At 41.5% G+C, this 12,623-nt stretch overlaps 1 protein-coding gene across 4 annotated transcripts in view; it reads right to left on the reverse strand.

Moving 5' to 3' along the window:
• The window catches only part of GAS2 (growth arrest specific 2), a 139,930-nt gene that overhangs the window by 102,276 nt on the left and 25,031 nt on the right, over positions 1-12,623 (reverse strand). The window lies entirely within an intron of this gene.

Raw genomic sequence — 12,623 nt, forward strand, 5'->3', positions numbered from 1 at the left:
GATCGCTTGCAGCCACAACCCTGATAGGTTCCACTGAGATGCTGCCAGATTTACCAAGCTCCAAATTGCATTGCCCCCCCTGGCGAATGCCATCTGAAGATGACATCAGCCCGCTGTAGCCTATGGGGTGTAAACTTAGCCCGTAGAGGTTTCTCCCGGCACCCTCCCCATCTATAGCAGCCGCACATGTCAGCGGGACCGCGCGTGCGCATTTGCACCACCTCCACTTCCTTACGTTTGCTCCAAAGTACATTCCCCTGGTATAATTGCGTATTCCAATGCGATTGTGGGTGCGATTATTGCACCCAGATCTAATTGCAATGATAAATGTTCTCCTAAGTCCTTGGTACATAACATTCTACTGTTCCAATGGTTATGATAAAGAAAACAACACAACCCCCCCACTGCTCAGTAATAACACTCAGCGAAGTGTTGCCGCCTCTGCCCGCTTCAACTGGCGGCCGGAACAGTGACATAAATTGCAGGTGACTAACAGGAGCAATTTGCAGACGGTACATGAAACCCTCCAGTAGGCAGCAGATATATTGGCAGACGAGAAGTGACTGCAGTAACCGTGTATGGGGAGAGCTGGTGTTCTCTGTGTAATCTGTGGCTCGGGGTCACTGCTCTGCTGCTAATTGCTCCCGCGGGGAATTCATCTATTGTTCCCATTCACAGGAAGCATTTATATCAGATAGGAGAACGTGACTGAATTATAGGGCTTGTTTCTATTGTGCACAACATGAACCACACATTGTAAATGACATATCTGCACTGTTGTAAATTACATATACTGTACTGTTGTGTATACAGTGTATATACTATTACTTAAGCATTATTTTTCTTACAGTTAAAACAGTTGTTCAGTATAACATACATGTATAATGTACAATTCAAGTCCACAGTCTGGAACCTGAGAGAGATCGGCTGCAGCAGAGGGGACTGATGACCAGTCCTCCCTGTCCCTCCCAAGCTTCTGAGAGGCGGGGTTTAATCTGAGTGGGGGTGGCCTATAAAGGGGGTGGTGGTTGTCTTTATGCTGCCCAATAAAAAAGATTTTTTGAGGGGTGGGGGAGGGGTATATATTAAAAATAATAACACAAAAAAAATGATAGTGCCCCATGGGGAGGGGGGATACATTGACACTGGAGGGGGGGGGGGGGGGTATTGCGGGTTCTGCAAGGGGATCTGTTACCACCAGGGTGTGTGGGGTGCTAAATTAGGGGATTGAATGCCACTAGGGGGAATATTTGTGATGGGGTGGGAAGTAAAATTACAAAGGAGTTCTATGGACACAGGTTTGGGGAGTGGGCTAGGTAACCTCTGTATATTATTTTAAATACAATAGTAGATATATATTTAAAAATACTATTTTAAAAGTAATTAAATAATAATAAAAAATTGGGGGAAATCGTCAGTTAAGTGACATGAGTAAGGGAACACATGGGCTCTCGTTACACATGACATGACATTTTATTAAATGACATTTGTATATTTATCTGTTTTTATTACTGTGTCCCTGTTGTGCCTGTCCCTATCTCTCCTCTTTGCATCTTGAGGAGGTATCATTGCTGGAAATAGCCGACCTTCAGCCGGCAGCGCCCCATTGGCAGATTCTCACGGGTGATGCCACCATGACAAACTAAGCTATGTGCACAGCAGTATAAGGGACCTATTGTACATTAAATAATTGTGGCTGATTCCGTGAAAACACCCGTCTTCGGAGATTAGCTGCAAATATTAGTATCCCCAGAATATATCTAGGAGGCATCCCTCCTGCCCCACTCGCAACTGCATCTCCCATTGGCTCAGATGAGGGATGTGATGGTACATCTGGCAGCATCGGGTCCCATGGATACCACCATTCTGGGATGAAGGAACCTTCTGCGTGATCTAATGAATTTGGGATGAAGGAACCTTCTGCATGATCTAATGAATTTGGGATGAAGGAACCTTCTGCATGATCTAATGAATTTGGGATGAAGGAACCTTCTGTGCGATCTTATGAATTTGGGATGAAGGAACCTTCTGTGTGATCTAATGAATTTGGGATGAAGGAACCTTCTGTGCGATCTAATGAATTTGGGATGAAGGAACCTTCTGTGAGATCTAATGAATTTGGGATGAAGGAACCTTCTGTGATGTCTAATGAATTTGGGACGAAGGAACCTTCTGTGATTTGGGATGAAGGATCCTTCTGTGCGATCTAATGAATTTGGGATGAAGGAACCTTCTGTGAGATCTAATAAATTTGGGATGAAGGATCCTTCTGTGCGATCTAATCAATTTGGGATGAAGGAACCTTCTGTGAGATCTAATTCATTTGGGATGAAGGAACCTTCTGTGCGATCTAATCAATTTGGGATGAAGGAACCTTCTGTGAGATCTAATTAATTTGGGATGAAGGAACCTTATGTGAGATCTAATTAATTTTGGATGAAGGATCCTTTTGTAACATCTAATGAATTTGGGATGAAGGAACCTTCTGTGAGATCTAATGAATTGGGATAAAGGATCCTTCTGTGCGATATAATGAATTTGGGATGAAGGAACCTTCTGTGCGATATAATGAATTTGGGATGAAGGAACCTTTTGTGAGATGTAATGAATTTGGGATGAAGGAACCTCTTGGCGATCTAATTAATTTGGGATGAAGGAACCTTCTGGGCAATCTAATGAATTTGGGATGAAGGAACCTTCTGTGTGATCTAATGAATTTGGGATGAAGGATCCTTCTGTGCGATCTAATGAATTTGGGATGAAGAAACCTTCTGGGCGATCTAATGCATTTGGGATGAAGGGACCTTCTGTGTGATCTAATGAATTTGGGATGAAGGAACCTTCTGTGAGATCTAATGATTTTGGGATGAAGGAACCTTCTGTGAGATCTAATGAATTTGGGATGAAGGAACCTTCTGTGAGATCTAATAATTTGGAATGAAGGATCTTTCTGTGCGATCTAATGAATTTGGGATGGAGGATTCTTCTGTGAGTTCTAATGAGGACAGCATGAAGGGCTGTTTTCTCGGCATAAGAGGATTCGGTACTTATATGTTAGCTATTTGCTTAGTTTTCCACGTCCCCGCGCGTTTGTACATTAAATAATTGTGGCTGATTCCCTGAAAACACCCGTTTGGATGAAGGATCCTTTTGTAACATCTAATGAATTTGGGATGAAGGAACCTTCTGTGAGATCTAATGAATTGGGATAAAGGATCCTTCTGTGCGATATAATGAATTTGGGATGAAGGAACCTTCTGTGCGATATAATGAATTTGGGATGAAGGAACCTTCTGTGAGATGTAATGAATTTGGGATGAAGGAACCTCTTGGCGATCTAATTAATTTGGGATGAAGGAACCTTCTGGGCAATCTAATGAATTTGGGATGAAGGAACCTTCTGTGTGATCTAATGAATTTGGGATGAAGGATCCTTCTGTGCGATCTAATGAATTTGGGATGAAGAAACCTTCTGGGCGATCTAATGCATTTGGGATGAAGGGACCTTCTGTGTGATCTAATGAATTTGGGATGAAGGAACCTTCTGTGAGATCTAATGATTTTGGGATGAAGGAACCTTCTGTGAGATCTAATGAATTTGGGATGAAGGAACCTTCTGTGAGATCTAATAATTTGGAATGAAGGATCTTTCTGTGCGATCTAATGAATTTGGGATGGAGGATTCTTCTGTGAGTTCTAATGAGGACAGCATGAAGGGCTGTTTTCTCGGCATAAGAGGATTCGGTACTTATATGTTAGCTATTTGCTTAGTTTTCCACGTCCCCGCGCGTTTGTACATTAAATAATTGTGGCTGATTCCCTGAAAACACCCGTTTGGATGAAGGATCCTTTTGTAACATCTAATGAATTTGGGATGAAGGAACCTTCTGTGAGATCTAATGAATTGGGATAAAGGATCCTTCTGTGCGATATAATGAATTTGGGATGAAGGAACCTTCTGTGCGATATAATGAATTTGGGATGAAGGAACCTTCTGTGAGATGTAATGAATTTAGGATGAAGGAACCTCTTGGTGATCTAATTAATTTGGGATGAAGGAACCTTCTGGGCAATCTAATGAATTTGGGATAAAGGAACCTTCTGCATGATCTAATGAATTTGGGATGAAGGAACCTTCTGTGCGATCTTATGAATTTGGGATGAAGGAACCTTCTGTGTGAGCTAATGAATTTGGGATGAAGGAACCTTCTGTGCGATCTAATGAATTTGGGATGAAGAAACCTTCTGTGAGATCTAATGAATTTGGGATGAAGGAACCTTCTGTGATGTCTAATGAATTTGGGACGAAGGAACCTTCTGTGATTTGGGATGAAGGATCCTTCTGTGCGATCTAATGAATTTGGGATGAAGGATCCTTCTGTGCGATCTAATCAATTTGGGATGAAGGAACCTTCTGTGAGATCTAATTAATTTGGGATGAAGGAACCTTCTGTGCGATCTAATCAATTTGGGATGAAGGAACCTTCTGTGAGATCTAATTAATTTGGGATGAAGGAACCTTATGTGAGATCTAATTAATTTGAGATGAAGGATCCTTTTGTAACATCTAATGAATTTGGGATGAAGGAACCTTCTGTGAGATCTAATGAATTGGGATAAAGGATCCTTCTGTGCGATATAATGAATTTGGGATGAAGGAACCTTCTGTGCGATATAATGAATTTGGGATGAAGGAACCTTCTGTGAGATGTAATGAATTTGGGATGAAGGAACCTCTTGGCGATCTAATTAATTTGGGATGAAGGAACCTTCTGGGCAATCTAATGAATTTGGGATGAAGGAACCTTCTGTGTGATCTAATGAATTTGGGATGAAGGATCCTTCTGTGCGATCTAATGAATTTGGGATGAAGAAACCTTCTGGGCGATCTAATGCATTTGGGATGAAGGGACCTTCTGTGTGATCTAATGAATTTGGGATGAAGGAACCTTCTGTGAGATCTAATGATTTTGGGATGAAGGAACCTTCTGTGAGATCTAATGAATTTGGGATGAAGGAACCTTCTGTGAGATCTAATAATTTGGAATGAAGGGTCTTTCTGTGCGATCTAATGAATTTGGGATGGAGGATTCTTCTGTGAGTTCTAATGAGGACAGCATGAAGGGCTGTTTTCTGGGCATAAGAGGATTCGGTACTTATATGTTAGCTATTTGCTTAGTTTTCCACGTCCCCGCACGTTTGTACATTAAATAATTGTGGCTGATTCCCTGAAAACACCCGTTTGGATGAAGGATCCTTTTGTAACATCTAATGAATTTGGGATGAAGGAACCTTCTGTGAGATCTAATGAATTGGGATAAAGGATCCTTCTGTGCGATATAATGAATTTGGGATGAAGGAACCTTCTGTGCGATATAATGAATTTGGGATGAAGGAACCTTCTGTGAGATGTAATGAATTTAGGATGAAGGAACCTCTTGGTGATCTAATTAATTTGGGATGAAGGAACCTTCTGGGCAATCTAATGAATTTGGGATGAAGGAACCTTCTGTGTTATCTAATGAATTTGGGATGAAGGATCCTTCTGTGTGATCTAATGAATTTGGAATGAAGAAACCTTCTGGGCGATCTAATGCATTTGGGATGAAGGGACCTTCTGTGTGATCTAATGAATTTGGGATGAAGGAACCTCCTGTGAGATCTAATGAATTTGGGATGAAGGAACCTTCTGTGAGATCTAATGAATTTGGGATGAAGGAACCTTCTGTGAGATCTAATGAATTTGGAATGAAGGATCTTTCTGTGCGATCTAATGAATTTGGGATGGAGGATTCTTCTGTGAGTTCTAATGAGGACAGCATGAAGGGCTGTTTTCTGGGCATAAGAGGATTCAGTATTTATATGTTAGCTATTTGCTTAGTTTTCCACGTCCCCGCGCGGGGCTCGCTACACTCGCTACGCTTCAGGCTCGGTGGCTCACTGCGCTCGCCATACTATATAACATCGACTCCACGCAGACATGGATAGTGGGGGTATAAGCGTACTAACTATAGTGGGCGCCCAACTAACATATAAGTACAGAGGATAATGAGATTTCTATTTTTTAAACAACAGAAACTCAGAAATGTCTTTGTGACAGGTTGTGATCAGACATTAAACGGCGAGCTTCGGATATTAGACGGCAAGGCCGACTGTCTCTAAGATGTATTAAACAATCCCATATATAAATTCTAAAATCAATTAATGACTTATTAAACATAACTACATTCACATATCACCAAACTAGATTGATAATACAATCACACAGGATCCGTCACACCCCTCCCCCATATCTGCATATATTATAGAGTTTTATTATCCTGCCAATGTCATTTGAAATATTAAATTCTGCCTCTACATAATAACATCTCGTAATGGTTTAGTAACAGCGTTATATACAGTTTTGTTTAATTAGTAATTAGTAATTAGTGATACACTTTAATGATTTCCTAACAATGCTTGGTACAATAATTGCTGCCAATCTGCTAATGCTTTCCCTCAATATTACATATTAGTGGTTATATATCTGAAACAACAGCTACACTGAGTAATAATTGAACTTGAGAAATATATGTCAAGAGATCAAAATGATTTCTGTGCGGACTTTATGCATTTTAATAATTACAGTTACCACGGTAGAAACTCCGTTTGTCGCTAACCAGGGAAGTGAATTTGCATAAGCGTGTAAGGGTCACGTACAAACATGCAAATGATTATTATGACATAATATACGCCATCTTTAATGACCAGTTCCTCTAGTGATGAGATTACGAGCCAAGATGGCCTGACTGGTTTCCTGAGAGTAATTCCAAAGACCGGAAGCCACACTTCATGGGCAAAGAGAGATAGTGCAAGGTCACATTTGTGTGGGTTGGAAATAATAACTTTTTGACTGCCAATGAATTTGTTGCCCTGAAGAACTGCGAAGCGTACGCCGGCCTCCACAAGCCGTGCGGTCGCTCCCTTAGCTCTTTACTCCTGTCTGATTGCCTTATTTCTAGCCCTTTTAAGGACTCTAATGTTTATTTAAAATTGTCCTTGTTTATTGTGTACCGCCATATGCAGCAGCCTTAGGTGATCGAAGCGGATTGATGGTCATTCCGCCTATCAGTACTGGGTGATACATATCACTGACCCCAAGATCTGATAGAGACGGGACCCAACCGCTTGACCCTTCATAATACTGCTTATACCACTGCCGCCACCCGTCGATGCTGGGCATATGGTTAATACTCATGATTTCTTGCACACTGGGAAGCTATATGTACAGATAAGAGAGTTATCTATATATTAAGATCAGTTGAGCAGTACACACCAGGCGATTTTGCCTACTGCCCTGAATCCTACCTCGCTACTGTGCTGGTCCGGTAATAGGATCTATACGCTGCACAGTATACACCATGAGGGGTATCGCAGCATAGAGATTAACATAAGCACATCCCAGCTACTTTGTAACAACTGGCCCGCCATCAACGTGCATTAATACATAATCAAATCGATAGAAGTTTCTTCTCTGTATATAAGCCAATCCGATACGGTGTGTACACTTAAACAGGACACTGACAGGTGGCTAACTGTATTATAATACAAGAATATAACGTCCCCCCAGGTGCATTATAGGCAACACAGCCAGCACATAGGGAGAGACTCTCTGACAATAATACAGGTCTAAATTAAGATAAATAGTGCTAAGGGACGCTGCATGAGCCCAAGTTTTTAATTTCACTTATTCTCACTTGTCCTTGTTTCATGTTTTATGTAGTCTGTCATATTTCGCAGCCTTTCTTTTTTTAACATTGACCCAATAAAAGGTATATTTTAAGTCTTAGAATTTATCTAAGGTGCACCACGATTGAGACCACCCCTGCCTCCTCTCCATTTTCTGACTGCCAATGATACAGCAGAGCTCCCCTAGGGCCCTCTTCCCTCCTGTTGTCAAAGCCCACTTCTCTTCACATTTCACTCACAGCTCTCCTTTACTCCAACACTCAGTGACCATCTTCGTCTGCATACTCACCTCCATCATTGGCCTCAAGCCTCTAGTTGTATGTTGATTGAGTCCTCACTACTTACATTTAAGCTGTAATGTGTATTGAACTGTGGTGCTCTTTATTTGTACTGTATTTTTGTTATTTATTCAATGTTATGCCAAGTTTTGTCTCCCTGTATTGTTCCTTTGTACGGCGCTGCGAAACACTTGTGGCGCCTTATAAATAAAATTATAATAATAATAATAATGCTCGGAGATCACATCAGAGCTGAGTGAATAATGCCTGGATTGTGCATATTTGTATGCAGTGTGTTAAGAAGTGTGCACAGACGGCACTATTAAGTGTAACTGGGAGTAGTAAATAGGATGGGAGGTCTGTGTGATAGGAGGAACATCTGGACTTCATTTGTGTGGAATGTCAGCTAAATATTACAGATGTATTTGTGTATGTGCTGTTCTCCTATGAACAGAGGGCTTATTACAGCATTTTTAGCCGTTGTCTGATGGTATAACCTCTCCCCCCTCAGTATTTTAGGATCTTGTCATTGATATGGATCTAGGTCCCTCACAAATTTGCAGAAGTCTAACAGTTTATTCCATACATTACAAAGCCAATGCTGCTCCTTACCTCTATGGGGGGAATTGTGCGACTGTGACATTACTGTTTTGTAGTTCTATTGTTTTTGATGTGCTGTGAACTAGTACTGTAAACACAGATGTAGCATTCATCATTGCCATGCCAATCACCACGTGTGACATTCGTGGCGATTGGCACATACCTGTTGCCACGCTTGTGTGCATAATTCACTTATGCGGCTCATAGAAAAGCATTGAGCAGTAATTGCGCAGCACAGTGATTCCGTCCCCTGGGTGTGACATTGCTGTGCCAAACGGGTACTATTGGCCATATCGCAACAATGAGCGTGACTACATCTGTAACTTATAGAATCTTGAATCAACAGGTCATTCTCACAGCACGTGAGTCATTTTATAATTGTGGGTGGAATTGTATGTTAATATAATCTGTACATTAGAGCCAGATAAACTTTTTTTCAATTTCTTATGATAACTTGGCTTCTGGGTGGGGCGGTTAGCAATCTGGCATTTTCCGGGTTGAGGGGATTTTGGCCTGACTATTGGTTTGATTGCCCGCCATTCTAGTGTGTACCTAGCCTAAGCCCAGCTAGCATTAACACACCTGTCAGTGTTGGAATCATGTTTTTTCATATGCCTGACTTGCCTGTTGCAGCGGCCGTGTATGTATTCTGAAGTTTAAATTGTTAATAAAGTTTTACAAAGTAAAGCAGGAAATGACAGTCGTGAGTTGCGGCAATAATATGTGTCAAAACGTCTTTAATCTAAACACCCCATGACAAGGAATTATCTCATACCTATGGCCTAGGACAGCAGCAAAAGTCAAAAGCTTTAGAGAAGGTATACAATCAAAGAGCTTCTGTTCAGAAAGTCAACAGCAGAAGATAGACATCGATGGTGTCAACGTGGTTAAAATGTCGACATCAGGCACCATTAATGTCTGCACCTGCAGAATTCTGACGTTACCAGTATGATGTCATCACAAATATCGTAATTTTCGTTAGGGTTAGCGTTAACGTTAGGATTACGGTTAGTGTTGAGGTTACCATTAGGGCAGTTCTTGGGGAAGATGGAGCGAGACTTGTACATGAAATAAGCGATATTTCCGTAACCTGTCACTTGCCCTCTGTGATGTAATATGTGAGAATTACAAACTGTCCAATCACGATATACCGAGAACAGCTGACATATAATATCATTCCGTTGTTTGTTTTAAGTCAGTTCTGACAGCATATAACGTTTTATACGGATCAGGGCTGCTGCATGAGACTCAATGGAACCTCTGTTCAGTACATGACAACTCCGGTAATAAAATATACTGAAGAGATAATTACATATAATGAGAGGTCAAATATGTGACATCTGAGAAAATGGAGACATGGGAATCCAGTCACCCGTACAACATTCCGAAAAGCAAAAAATGTCATAGTCCACAACTGCAAATAAAACCCCTATACCCAATACACATATACCTATAGACAATAAAGAATCTATAGCCAATATAAGTGTTTTGTTACTGTATCTCTGGGGTGTAGCGTAAGGTTCCGGCAGAGGTAGGGGAGATTACAGGGCAGATGGGTTCTGTCATAAGTGCATTTAGAACAATCTGAGGAGCCAAATCACTACCAAGAACCTTACAGCAGTGGTCTGGTCGTCCGCATAAAATCTGCTGAAATGGCCCTCCAAAAATGGCTGCAGCTTGTGTGAAAGTGCGGTGTAGTGAGTGCTACCATGCTGGTGTAGACTGCCCTCTTACCTGGCACCACACACTCTCACTTTCAGGCTGAGGAATTAATCAATGGTCTGAACCCAGACACAATGGGCAGTATTCAATGAGAAAAATTCTCCGTGTTTTATGGAGAATTTTTTGCTTTTTTCGCCTTGGACGGAGCATTTTGCTCTCCAAAAGTGAACCACCCTATTCAATGTGAAATATTCTCCGTCTTTCTAAGTGATTTTCGCCGTCTCTCTCCGTGTAGAAATTCTCCATCTTTTGATGGAGATCTGGAATGTGAACTTTTAAACTAAAAGGTTTTTTTTTTTCATTTTGGTGTCAAAAAATCAGGTTTTTTTTTTCTGTGAAGAGGCATGTTATTTTTATTCATGTGCTTATAGCACATGAATATATATTTAATAAAAAAAAAAATATTGAATTTTTTTTTCACAGTGCAGCCAGCAGGGGGCCGGAGCGCTCGAGCCGCTCATTAGATATTCATATATTCACTGCACCCGATCGTTAATATGCACGATCGGGTGCAGTGAATACTGGGTCCCCCGCTGGCTATAGGGGGGGGGCAGCCTGTGCTGCCTGGGTCCCGGGGAGCCCACCTCCCCTCCACATTCCTCTGGAGCAGCCAGGGAGACTTTAATCTCTCTTGCTGCTTCCTTCCCCCGGCTCCCTGAAAGCTCCCTGCCGCGGACGCTCGTCCGCTGCAGGGGTTAAGACTCGCCGCGAGTGGCGGCGAGTCTTAAATACATTGAATAGTGTATAAAGTGCCGTGACGGAGAATCTCCAAACATGGAGAATCTCCGCAAAAACACGGAGAGTGCATGGCGAGTAAAATAAAACGCTCTCCATGCACGGAGAATTTTCTCATTGAATACTGCCCATGTGACATAGGAGGAAGGAGATGAGGTGAATATAATCCACCCTTTATGCTGCTCCTCCCACTCTCACTTTCCCTGACACCCTCTTTGTCCCTCACTCTTTCTTATGCCACCCTAAAGAGCATTGAAGGTGGGGAGGGGTTTTTTCTTCAGATTTTTTTCTTCGGATTTTAAAAAAAAGAAAGCTTGTATGGACCTTATGGCAGCTCCTTAAACACTAATTGATTTTCAGATATGTACAATAATGAATCGTCAAAAAAAAACTTGGTATTGTACAGCTCGCTTTGAAAATACCCGATGATCGATGCTTATTTTACTATTTGTTTTAATGTGATGTTTATTGTCTATTATAAACGTGCTTCGGTACTGTATATCAAGTTTTTTTTTCTTCATCTATGTTGTCCACCTATCTTTGATTCATATGAGAATTAAGGAATCTTGTGTAACAGGAAGGAATGAAGATTCATTTAATGGAAGTATTTTTCTAATCTTTGTGAAAATGATTTATTTATTACACATTTAGGGCCTTATTCTGGTTGGTGCGGCCGGCCCGTACGCGTACGTTGCAGGGTTTTTAATGACCTGCGCACTATCTCCAATGCGCAGGCGCGAACACTCCACAACGCTTACGGACGGGTCTCTCCGTGCGAAAAAACCTGTACGCGAGAGTACAGGCATTGGGGGCGGCATAGGGGCGTGATGAGGGGAGCGGCCGAAATAATGAGGGAAAATGGGCGTAAATATGGGCGTACACGGGGGTGTGCACCAAAAATGAACGGTGCTACTACCGCACGATCGGCTAAAGCACCGTTCATTTCGGACACAAAACAGGCGGCCGCCAACCGCCACCTCAGACCACCCCTACAGATACCGCATGCCAGCGTGCGCCTGGGTTTGCTAATTTACGCTGATTACTACTCAAACACATACACCTGAATGTAATAAGCAATGCTGCAGTCTATTAAGTCCAAACCATGATTTCACTACCTGCAAGCCTACACACAGCACTCAAACACATTGGAAGCTTATCTTTATATACTTCTCGACATTTAAAGGTTTGTTTAATTTAAGTTACAAGAAATGGGTGGGAGGGATCTGCACAAAGGATTGGAAGTAATAGTTAGGGAGAGATAGGAAGATTGGGAAGAAAACTGACTATAATAGAAAATAATTAGTTGCTAACATCACCTACCAGCCTATGCAACAAGCTGTGGCTTTAAGAAAAGTGATGGTCAGTGGTGCACCCCCGAGTAAAAATGAGTTTAATTGTAAACAAAGAAAGAAAAGAAACTCGGGTGGGGTGCACTCTTAATCCCCAATCTAAGTGGCTCAGCTGCTCGAAAAGTTTTACATATTTTTTTATATTTTTTGATGCCAAGTGAAAAAAATTATGAAAAAGAGTTTATTTAGAAAAAGTTTTTTTTCCAAAATT

The sequence above is a fragment of the Crinia signifera genome, chromosome 11 (assembly GCF_055691185.1).
Source record: "Crinia signifera chromosome 11, ASM5569118v1, whole genome shotgun sequence".
Taxonomy (NCBI): Eukaryota; Metazoa; Chordata; class Amphibia; order Anura; family Myobatrachidae; genus Crinia; species Crinia signifera.